The sequence below is a fragment of the Octodon degus genome, unplaced genomic scaffold, assembly GCF_000260255.1.
Source record: "Octodon degus isolate 3935 unplaced genomic scaffold, OctDeg1.0 scaffold00169, whole genome shotgun sequence".
Taxonomy (NCBI): Eukaryota; Metazoa; Chordata; class Mammalia; order Rodentia; family Octodontidae; genus Octodon; species Octodon degus.
Genome location: NW_004524745.1, coordinates 524,541 through 533,960, shown reverse-complemented (window position 1 = coordinate 533,960; position 9,420 = coordinate 524,541). Strand labels below are relative to the sequence as shown.

At 44.5% G+C, this 9,420-nt stretch overlaps 1 protein-coding gene across 1 annotated transcript in view; it reads left to right on the top strand.

The window, feature by feature from the left end:
• Positions 1-666: 666 nt before the first annotated feature.
• The window catches only part of Cystm1 (cysteine rich transmembrane module containing 1), a 64,536-nt gene continuing 55,782 nt past the window's right edge, over positions 667-9,420 (top strand). Inside the window, exon 1 of the mRNA XM_023703407.1 lies at positions 667-888. The gene's annotated coding sequence lies outside the window, so the exon portion shown is untranslated. The remainder of the gene's footprint in view (positions 889-9,420) is intronic.

Below are 9,420 nucleotides of genomic sequence, written 5' to 3'. Positions count from 1 at the left end.
TAGGCACACTACAGCAGCGAGGTTTACGGAAAAGTTGGTCAGCCCCAGTCCGAGTCCTCTGCGGTGCAGCTACAGAGTAAACCCCGAGTCCAGCTGGATCGACAGACGACGCGAGGAGGCAGCAGCCCACACCAGCCCGCAGGGACCTTGGCCCTTCTCCCGGGCGCCAGCACTTGTGGCGAGGGATATCGGGCTGGAGTCCCGGAGAAGCGATCCAACCCGTGGGGGGTGCGGGGGGTGGGGGGTGGGGCGCTTGCTAGAGTCTCGGGAATCAGCCGCAGCGCAGCGGGCGCAGGGATCCAGAGGACAGCCTCGCGTCCCGGCGGGACCCTCGACCCCTGAGCGCCAGCGCGGGCGCCTCCGAGGCCGCAGCCGGCCCGCCCGCTCCGAGCTCCGCGCGCAGCCCCGCCCCGCGCGCGTTGCCAGGGAAATCAGGTGACTCGCGGCTCGCGGCGCTCGGGGCGGCTGTGACGTCAGGAGCGCCGAGGCTCTTCACTAACTCGCGGCAGGTGCTGCGCCTTTAGTGCTGGCTCGTCCTGTTTCCATCGGTCCGGACTCGACCGGTAGTACCCCGCCGGCTCGCGGAGGGGAGCGGAGAGGTGAGGCGAGGCAGACCCGCCCGGACAGCGGGCACCGGGCGTAGGGGGAGGCGCGCCTCTGCGCTCTTCAGAGGCGCCCGCAAAGCCCCGGAGCCGAGGGCGCGCCGGGAGCGGCCGCCGCCCGCCGCTGGCCGGTCCGCTACCCGCGGCTGCCCTGCGGGTCTCCCGCCCGTCTGGTTTCCGGGCGGTGGCCTGAGGGGCTCCTTGTTTCTGCGGTCGCGCACCGCCGAGTCGCGGGGCTGGGAGCGGGCTCGCCGCGCCCCGTCTCGGGGGACGTCAGCCGCTGGCTGTGAGTTCTGAAACGAGCTGTACGTGCTGGGAGCCCAGCCGGCGAGAGGCCGCCGCGGGTGGGAGCCGAAGTGGGGTGCACTCGAAGAAGAGATCGTCCAGCCAGGTGCTCAGCCGCTGGGGGCGCAGACGTGGAAGAGACCTGTTGGAGACCTGAGGTCTGAGGGGTGGAAGTGTAGGTGGGGGGGGGGGGGGGGAGAGAGACCTCCGGAGCTGGAGACCTTGAGCCTCCAACTGGAGGTAGAAAAAACTCGGATTGGCCATCGGACTGCATGCTGGGTGTATTTGAGGGAGGAAAAAGAGTGGAGAATTATGTTAGAGCCGGTTAGAAACAACTTTGAGTGCTCGCTGAGGCCTGAGGTTTTGTGCCATGGGGAGCTATTGGGATTACAGACATGTGCCACTACGTCCAGTTTGAGCTATTGAGATATTGGCTGGATTGGGGTCGGGGGAACACTATGATGGGTGTCACTGAAGTTGGTGTGACAGTGCAGAAAAGAAACAATAACCAAACTCTTGTCTGATGGGATTCCTGGAACCCTTCTTATGAAGTATTACTCCAGACATACAAGAAGACAGGTGCAATTTGGGGGGGCAACGAACATCCCACCCACTGTTGGCAGATATTTAAAATTTTTCTTAGGCAAATAAATTATATATTCTTATGCGAGAGGACACACCCAGAAGTTTATTTTTCTGTATCTTATTTGACTAGATTAAATGACTGGCTAAGAACTGTGCTCCCCTCCATATGCATGGAGAGTGTAAGGACCACAGCATTTTGCCCTTCAGAGGTTTCAGTGTCTGACATCCCTAGGGTGAAATCCAAATGCCAGGTGAGTGGTAGGAGATGTGATGGCAAGAAATTACAAAGAGAATCAGAGAGCTGAAGATGTAGCTCCTTTGGGTTGGGGTGGAGGCAGAGACAGAAATATCACCACCCAAAACACAAATATGGGACATAGGTAAACTGTAAATGTAAAACAAAATTTCTTCCTCAGTCCATTCCTATCAGGCTCTTTTAGTTTGGAGACATCTATAAATTGCTGTAATGTTTCTTGTTTTTGTTTTTTTTTTTTTTTGAGACAGTGTTTTGCTCTGTGCATTAGTCCAGATTGGCCTTGAACTCGCTTTGTAGTCCAAGGATGGTCTTAAATTTGCAGCAGTCTTCCTGCCTCAGCCTCCGGAGTGCTGGGATTATAGGCACAGGCTCCCCTGCAGGGCCAGGTTGTTTGTTAACTGGCCCTTTCAATTTCCTGAGAAACAGGAAAAGACGGTTTTGTTACATAAGGAGGAATGATTTGGTGATTTACAGTTTTTCCCAGTCTTGCAATTACTGCTGTGACCAAAGATATAACTGGGTACACATTTGTATTCATGTTTTAAAAGTTTTATTTCCTCAGTGGAAGTGAAATGGCTGAACCTTGCACTAATTTATACTGTATTTGTTTGACTCCAAAAAACAAAATTGGACCTCCAGGGATCTTGTACAGTGAAAGGCAGTTTAGGGAATTGCTAAGAACTCAGGAGGGTGACTGCACCTGGTTTGCGTATAAATGTAGAAACCAGCACAGCACTCCAGGGAGACCGAGTCCAGAATGGAGAATCCTAGGGAAAGGGAATTTCCAGTGAGGTCAGTGATCCTTCCCTATACTAGAAGCCCTAAGATGGGTGATTTAAACAAAGCCAAAACAAAACAAGACGTCCAAAAGCATGTACAGGGACAGGGTGGTTTATAAGGGGCTTTTCACTTGCTTAGAGTCCCTGGAAATTAAATGCCTTTGCCCCCATTCTTTAATTGTTTGTAGCCCCAGTTACTTAGGAGGCTGAGGTGGGAAGAACACTTAAGCCCACTAGTTTGAAAATAGGATAGATCACATAGAAAGGCCCCATTTAAAGAAAAGAAAAAGAAAAAACACCTAATTAAAGAAAAAAACTGTAAAATAATTTTTGTAACCATTTTCTGAATCTCTCTGATCCTGTCTCAATTGGACGACCATTTATACTTCTTTGGAAACATTCCACCCCTTCCTCCCCCAGACACAGTAACTATGTGCTGTCAGGGCAGTTAAGTAGGCCAAGAGTTTTTGGAAATTTTCCTCTTTCATTCACTCCCACAAGTTTTCTCACTAATAAAGAAGTTAAGGCTTCATTGTCAGAAAAAAAAATGTTACTGTGTTTCCCTAAACACAAGCTATGATAAACAACAGGGCTGGCTTATGAGGGAAATGGTCTCCCTTGGGTGGAATTGGAAACAAGAGTGGGAGGCAGGGGTAGTGTGTGGGCTGGAACACTCAGCGCCTTTACCTTCTTACTCATGGCCCTGGACAGGGCATACCTTTCTTGGCACAGAAACATACCTTGACCTTGAACTGCATCTTTAAGGGGTAACAAGGAAAATTAGTAAGACAATATGAAGTAAAGCAGACTTAGTTTTAGGTCAATAGTATATTTTGAAATAGTTGTTTATAAAAAGTCACATTCAAATTCTAAGGCCTTTTTGCAATTTTTTTTCCCTTTATCACCTATAGTGTCAGCCTACAATCAAGACCTGGAGGCCTGAGATCAAGTGAATGTTTGTATTTCATGTGTAAAAATCTCAGGTGGTTCAGTACTTTTTAGTCCTCTTGAGTGCCTGCCGTGAATCAGTAACACCACAGGCTGTGAGGTTGGCAGCTTTCCATCCAGCATCCTTTAGCAGTAGTGTTATCATAAATTGTCTCAGCCCTAAAAAGCATTAGTCATTAAGCTTGTTAGAGACAAAAGTAGAAAATAATGCTCACTAAATTGGGTTGAGAAATAGGTCTTGCAATGAAGTTTAGTGGACTCTCCAGTGCTTGTTGAAGTACCAGGGACTCTATGAAGCTATGACACCCAGCTCTTAGACTTCAGACATTGGCTGGCCAGGCTTAGCATGCTCACCTGAGGGAAATTCATATGAAGAAACTTCCTGTTTTTCTCAAGCTGAACTGAGTACTGTGTTCTAGGCCTCCAAGCTTCTTAGCTTGAGCAAGGCCATTAAATTGGCTTGGCTATAAAATGGAAGTCAGCAATTAAAAAGTAGCAGAATAGAAGGAAGGAAATTAATGAGTTGACCTTCCTTGTCTTACCAGCAAAAAGGTTCACACTATTTTGAGCACTATATACCAAAGGCTCTTCAAAAGGAAATAAGCTTGGACTGATGTCTGTAGTTTTTAGGAGACATATGTAGACTATGAATATAGATGCTGTTTGATTTATAGTGGTGTGACTTAGGATTTTTCTATTTTATGATGATCAAAAGTGAACTCATGCATTCATTTGTTGTTTTACTTTCCTTATAATATGTAACAAGATATTTTGCATTTTACCATAAAATAGGTTAGATAAATGTTCAAAGTTGGGTAAATGTTCAGAGCAAGTTGATGGTGAGGCTAAGCTTATGGTTAACTACTACATTTTTTTCAGTTGGTTAGGTTAACTACATTTTTTTTTTTTTTTTTGCTGGTACCAAGGATTGAACTCAGGACCTTGTGCTTGCCAGGCAAGCGCTTATTCCACTGAGCTGTCTTTCTGACCTTACATTTTTAATTCACAATATTTCCAAGTTATGATGAATTTATCAGGCTACCAGTCAAGGAGCCTTTGTATTGAGTTAGGCCTCCAAAGCATATCTAGGAAATTGGATGGGTCCTCACATCTAAAGCAAGAGAGACAAATTGTGTGAATCCAGTCTTTGTAAGCAGTAAGCCCATGGTATGACTTTACCACAAACAGACTGGTTTATACGTTTTTGAGCTCTCATTAAAAGGTTTAGGGGACTGTTAGTAATTGCAGTATAAGGCAGGTTACTCTAGCTGAGTTTACTTTTTAGGGAATATTGCCTTACTCAGAGATACCTATCACTAGTTCTTTGATAATTAATGCTAAAGAATTGTTAGCTAATTCCAAGAGCATTCCAGGAAAAAAAAAAAAAGTCATAACTGAAAACTATACACATTTATTAAATCAGGGGCTTGGCTTCATTGATGCTATGATGTGGTGGTCTTTCTTTGCAGATGTGCTCTCCATGTACAAAGAAAGGCAGGGATTGGATGATAAGCAGAGGTATTTGAGGAGAGAGAGACCTGAGAAATGTGCTAGATTTCTGCCATATTTAATTCCAGTGCTGAACGTAGTACTTCGCCAGTCAACTTTCAGTGTCAGAGCCTTGGAGGGATCAGTTGGGGAAATTGTGTGAAGAGGAGGACATCTATAGAAGCATAACTATCTCTTGAGTTCTTTTTATCAACCTCGTGCTTGGTGTTATCCTGCTGCCACTAGTCACCTGGACCATCCAGATGCTGCCTTTCTGCCAGCCTTTCCTCCCCAACTCAATCCTCTCTAAAGCCAATTTAACCTCCCCTTGCAGTTTGTGCATCTTTTGGCCCTAACATTATGGGGTTTTGTTTCTGGTTTTGTTTTGGGAGGGTGCTGTACAGGGATTGAGCCAAGAGTGTTTATACTGAGCTACACCCCAAACATTTTTTATTTTTGATTTTGAGACAATCCTGCCAAGCCACTCAAGTTATGCAGGCTGGGCTTGAGTTAGCATTCCTCCTACCTCAACTTCCCAGGGTGCTGGGATCACAGGACTATGCTGCCAGGTCCAGCTGTAGCTTTGGCAGCTGTGTTGAACTATCTAGCAACCTTTATTATCTGGTGGTGGCTACATGAGAAACTCCAATGAGAAGTGGTTGTGTTTAAGGTGAGGAAGAATTCCAAATGTTTTTTTTTTATTTTTTATTAATTTTTTAAATGAATTTAGGACAGGGTGTACAAGGTCTCACTACACAGATCAAACTCATAGTGATCCTCCCATTTTCAGCCTCCCAAGTGCTGGGATTACAGTCTCGAGCCACCATGCCCAGTCTCACCCTCACAGTGCACCCTGGGGGCAGGGCCAGCACAGCACACTGGGGATTGAACCTAGGCCGCTGCGCTCTGCTGAGCTATCTGGCCAGCTCTCCAGATGTTTCTTATACTTCATTTATGGTCCAATTGCATGATTTTTGTCTTATCTCCACCCATCTTTACTACTATTTAATGCTCTTCTTTTAAAAAATGTTTAAATTGAACCTGGTTTTTTTTTTTTGGGGGGGGGGTATCAGGAATCAAACTTAGGACCTTACACTTACCAGGTAGGCACTTCTGCTGTTGAGCTATGTCCTGGCTCCCTGAGCCATTTTTTTAAAAACCCCAAAATTTATTTTAAAAAGAAACTGCAACTTTGTCTTAGACTGAAAACTACTATATCACTTATCCAAAATAGAAGGTAAATATAAGAATTTAAAATGAAGTTGTTTGTTCATACTTCCCAAATCATACTGCATATCCCACATCTGGAAATACTGCCTTTGCCCGAAGGTATGACTCACGAATAGCTGGCAGCAGGAGCAGTAGGTGGTAGGGGTGATCAGGATAGGCAGGCCTTTGGACAGGGCCCCTTGAACCCTGTCCTGGAGCTCATGTGGGTTTCCATGCCACAGAATCTAGGAGCTAAAAAAAAAAAAAAAAAAAACCAATGTGATGCAAAAATCACTGGTATTTTGATACCAAGTTTGCCAAAGGGGCCTAAGCAGTGGTGAGTCTGTTGGCTACATTAAATTCAGAGAGCTGGCTTCATTGATGCTGTGATATATTGTTCTTTCTTTGCAGTTGTGCTCTTGGAAAAGTTTTTTCTTAGAAGCTGGTAGGATGCCACTTTAAAAAAGACAGTTTCCCCCAACTACTTTGAGCCCTTTATCTTTCATAATAGCAGACTGGAACCAGTTGTGGTAGTGCACACCTCTGTAATCCCAGCACTTGGGAGGCTGAGGCAGGATAATTGCCATGAATTCAAGGCCAGCCTACCTAGTGAGTTGAAGACCAGTCTGAACTACCTATCAAGACTGTCTCAGATGCATATTGAAGACTGTCTTTGGGGTTGTTACTAATGACAAAAATCTGAAGTCGTCACTAGCATTTCTGGTTTCTAGCTAATATTGTCCATAAAGTCATATTGTTATCCTTTAAAAGTTCTACAAAAGCAGAAAAAAAGAGGAAGAATGAGCTCCCTGGGGGTTGTATGATCTCTTAGGGTGCTGTGCTGGGTAGGCAAGAGTGGTACTTGGTGCTGTGAAGTGAAATTCTCTGTTGTCCTTTAAGGGTTGCCTGCGGTGTTAACTGTGTTGCAGCTCCCTGCAGTGGTCAGGAGAGTGTGCTTTCATGGTGGAGCACAGCATGGTAGTCATCAGGAACCAGGTGTGCTTAGTTAAATTGCTAGGGCATTAAGCCATAGAGGCCTGTTTCTAAGCCAACAAGATTTTAACTTTCCCACAAAATCTAATCTGATATTCTGGGAGGAGGCAGACAGGACTTGTCTTTCAGGGGCTGTGCTGGTGGGGAACTTGGCCTGGGAAGTGACCTAGTTGGGCTTGTTGGGAGGGATGGCATGTCCCTTTCTAGTGTGTCTTCTTAACTTGGCAGGGGGCAGAGTTCTTCCCTTCTCCCTTACGGCCCTTAACCTTTCTTTTTAGTTCCTCAACTCACTTTCTGTGGTAACAGCCTTCCCTTTCCATTCCCTTCTGTTCACCACTGCCCTTTCTTTTGATGTTTTCTTTTGCTGGGCCTCATTTTCTCTCTATTCTCACTTTGAGGGCGGATTATCTGAAGCTCCAGACTTACAGTGCTATGATGGATGTCCCAGTGACTGGATGTAATTCAGAGGCCCCAGCCTGTTTTCTGAGGAGGGGCCAACCTTTGCTTCTCCACTGACTTTCAGGTGGCACCACTGGTGGGGCGCTGAGTGGAGACCCTGAGTAGATGGATGAGGCTGGGCATGCCCTCCCCTCCCCCACTTCCACCCCCCACTGCCTTCAACCCAGCAGTGTGTTGGGATGGGTGGGTGTGGATTTACTGCTAGGAGCTTTCAGTAAAGGGGTTGAAGTCACCTTGGAGACTCCTTCCTGAAGCTGAAGGCAGAAGGGAATCTGATTTCAGGCAGTCCACTGGGTTTTGCAGAGGACGTTAATTTCAGTAACATTATATAACTTCGCCTGTCTACCCTTAACCTATGAAAGTAAATTTTATCTGTCGTCTTTATAGCCTCCCTCAACATACCCATGAAATCTGGAGAACTTCCAGCTTCTTCTGATGCGTTGCAGAATAATGGCTTTACAAGGTTTGTTTTATTTTGAGACAGGGTCTCCCTATGCAGTTCAGACTGGCCTTGAACTCACTATGTAGCCCAGGCTGACCTTGAACTCCCAGCAATCCTTCTGACTCAGCTTTCTGAGTACAAGGATTATAGGCGTGCACCACCATGCTCCGATAATGGGAAATATTTTTATTTTCATATTTTTATAAAACCTAATCTAATGTTAAGATTTATTCTTAGTATGTAGTTGTTTCATAAATATTGAATGAATGGATGATTGTTTGTCAATGTTATTTGATATGTAAATAATGCTACATGAACCCTTTCAAAATAAGTAATAACTATAGAAGAGAAAGCTGCAGTGGTCCTGAAAGTCTACTGTCATCGGGCTGTGCTGACCTTCACCCTCATCCATGCTGTGCTGTTCCATTCCTCAGATGCTCTGCACTTGTGCACATAGCTACTTCTGACAGAACTATGAAGATCAAAGTAATCTGAATTTTTAGCATAGCTCTCAGGGTGGTCATCATTTTCTCTTAGAGGCTACCTCTACCTTCCCCAACTAGTCACTTATTTGCTTTTTGAGCTTAAAGGACTGTGCTTTTGTCTCAACTTGGTTTTATGATTGCTGATGTTACTGTCTCTGTCTGTCTGTCTGTCTGTCTGTCTCTCTCTCTCTCTCTCTCTCTCTCTCAGTGATCTGAATAGAAACTATCTCTTGCTAATTCTTATCTCAGTAATGTCTGGAACCACTAATGTTAACTTACAGTTAATGCTTCTGGAAATTTTCATGAAAGAATAAATGCTTTGTGAATGGATTAAATGAATACATCAATGCTAAAATTTAATGGAAACTAAACCAGAGATGGATGATATGGTATTTTTGCTACCAGTAATTCAAAAATGGTTTCTTAACCTAACCACATTCATAATTATTAGTCTAAGGTTCAAGAAAAATTGAGGGCCCTAGAATATAAAACAATCTATTTATAAAGGTCCTATTTTTTTTAATTTGAGATGTCTTTTTTTAAATTTTTTTCCATAATTTTATTGAGAAACAGATAGCAATGAGACAGTTTCAAATCAAATTGGTAGGACAGTTTCAATAATTAACACATTGCATACATCCTTTCTAGTGGTTAACTGTTGTACAAGATGTGGACGTGATATCCTATTTACAAACACCATTAGAACAAATCCCTGTATTTGTTAAAAGCATGTAACTACATATTTATTCTAACCACTTTGAATACACAGATACAAAATGGACATTCATCTGTATCCCCTTTTTTTGTTAAGTTCCGTTATTTGAATATTACAGGTGTGTAAACTCAGCAAAATATTCTAAAAGAGTCCAGTAGTCCATAATAGTATTGG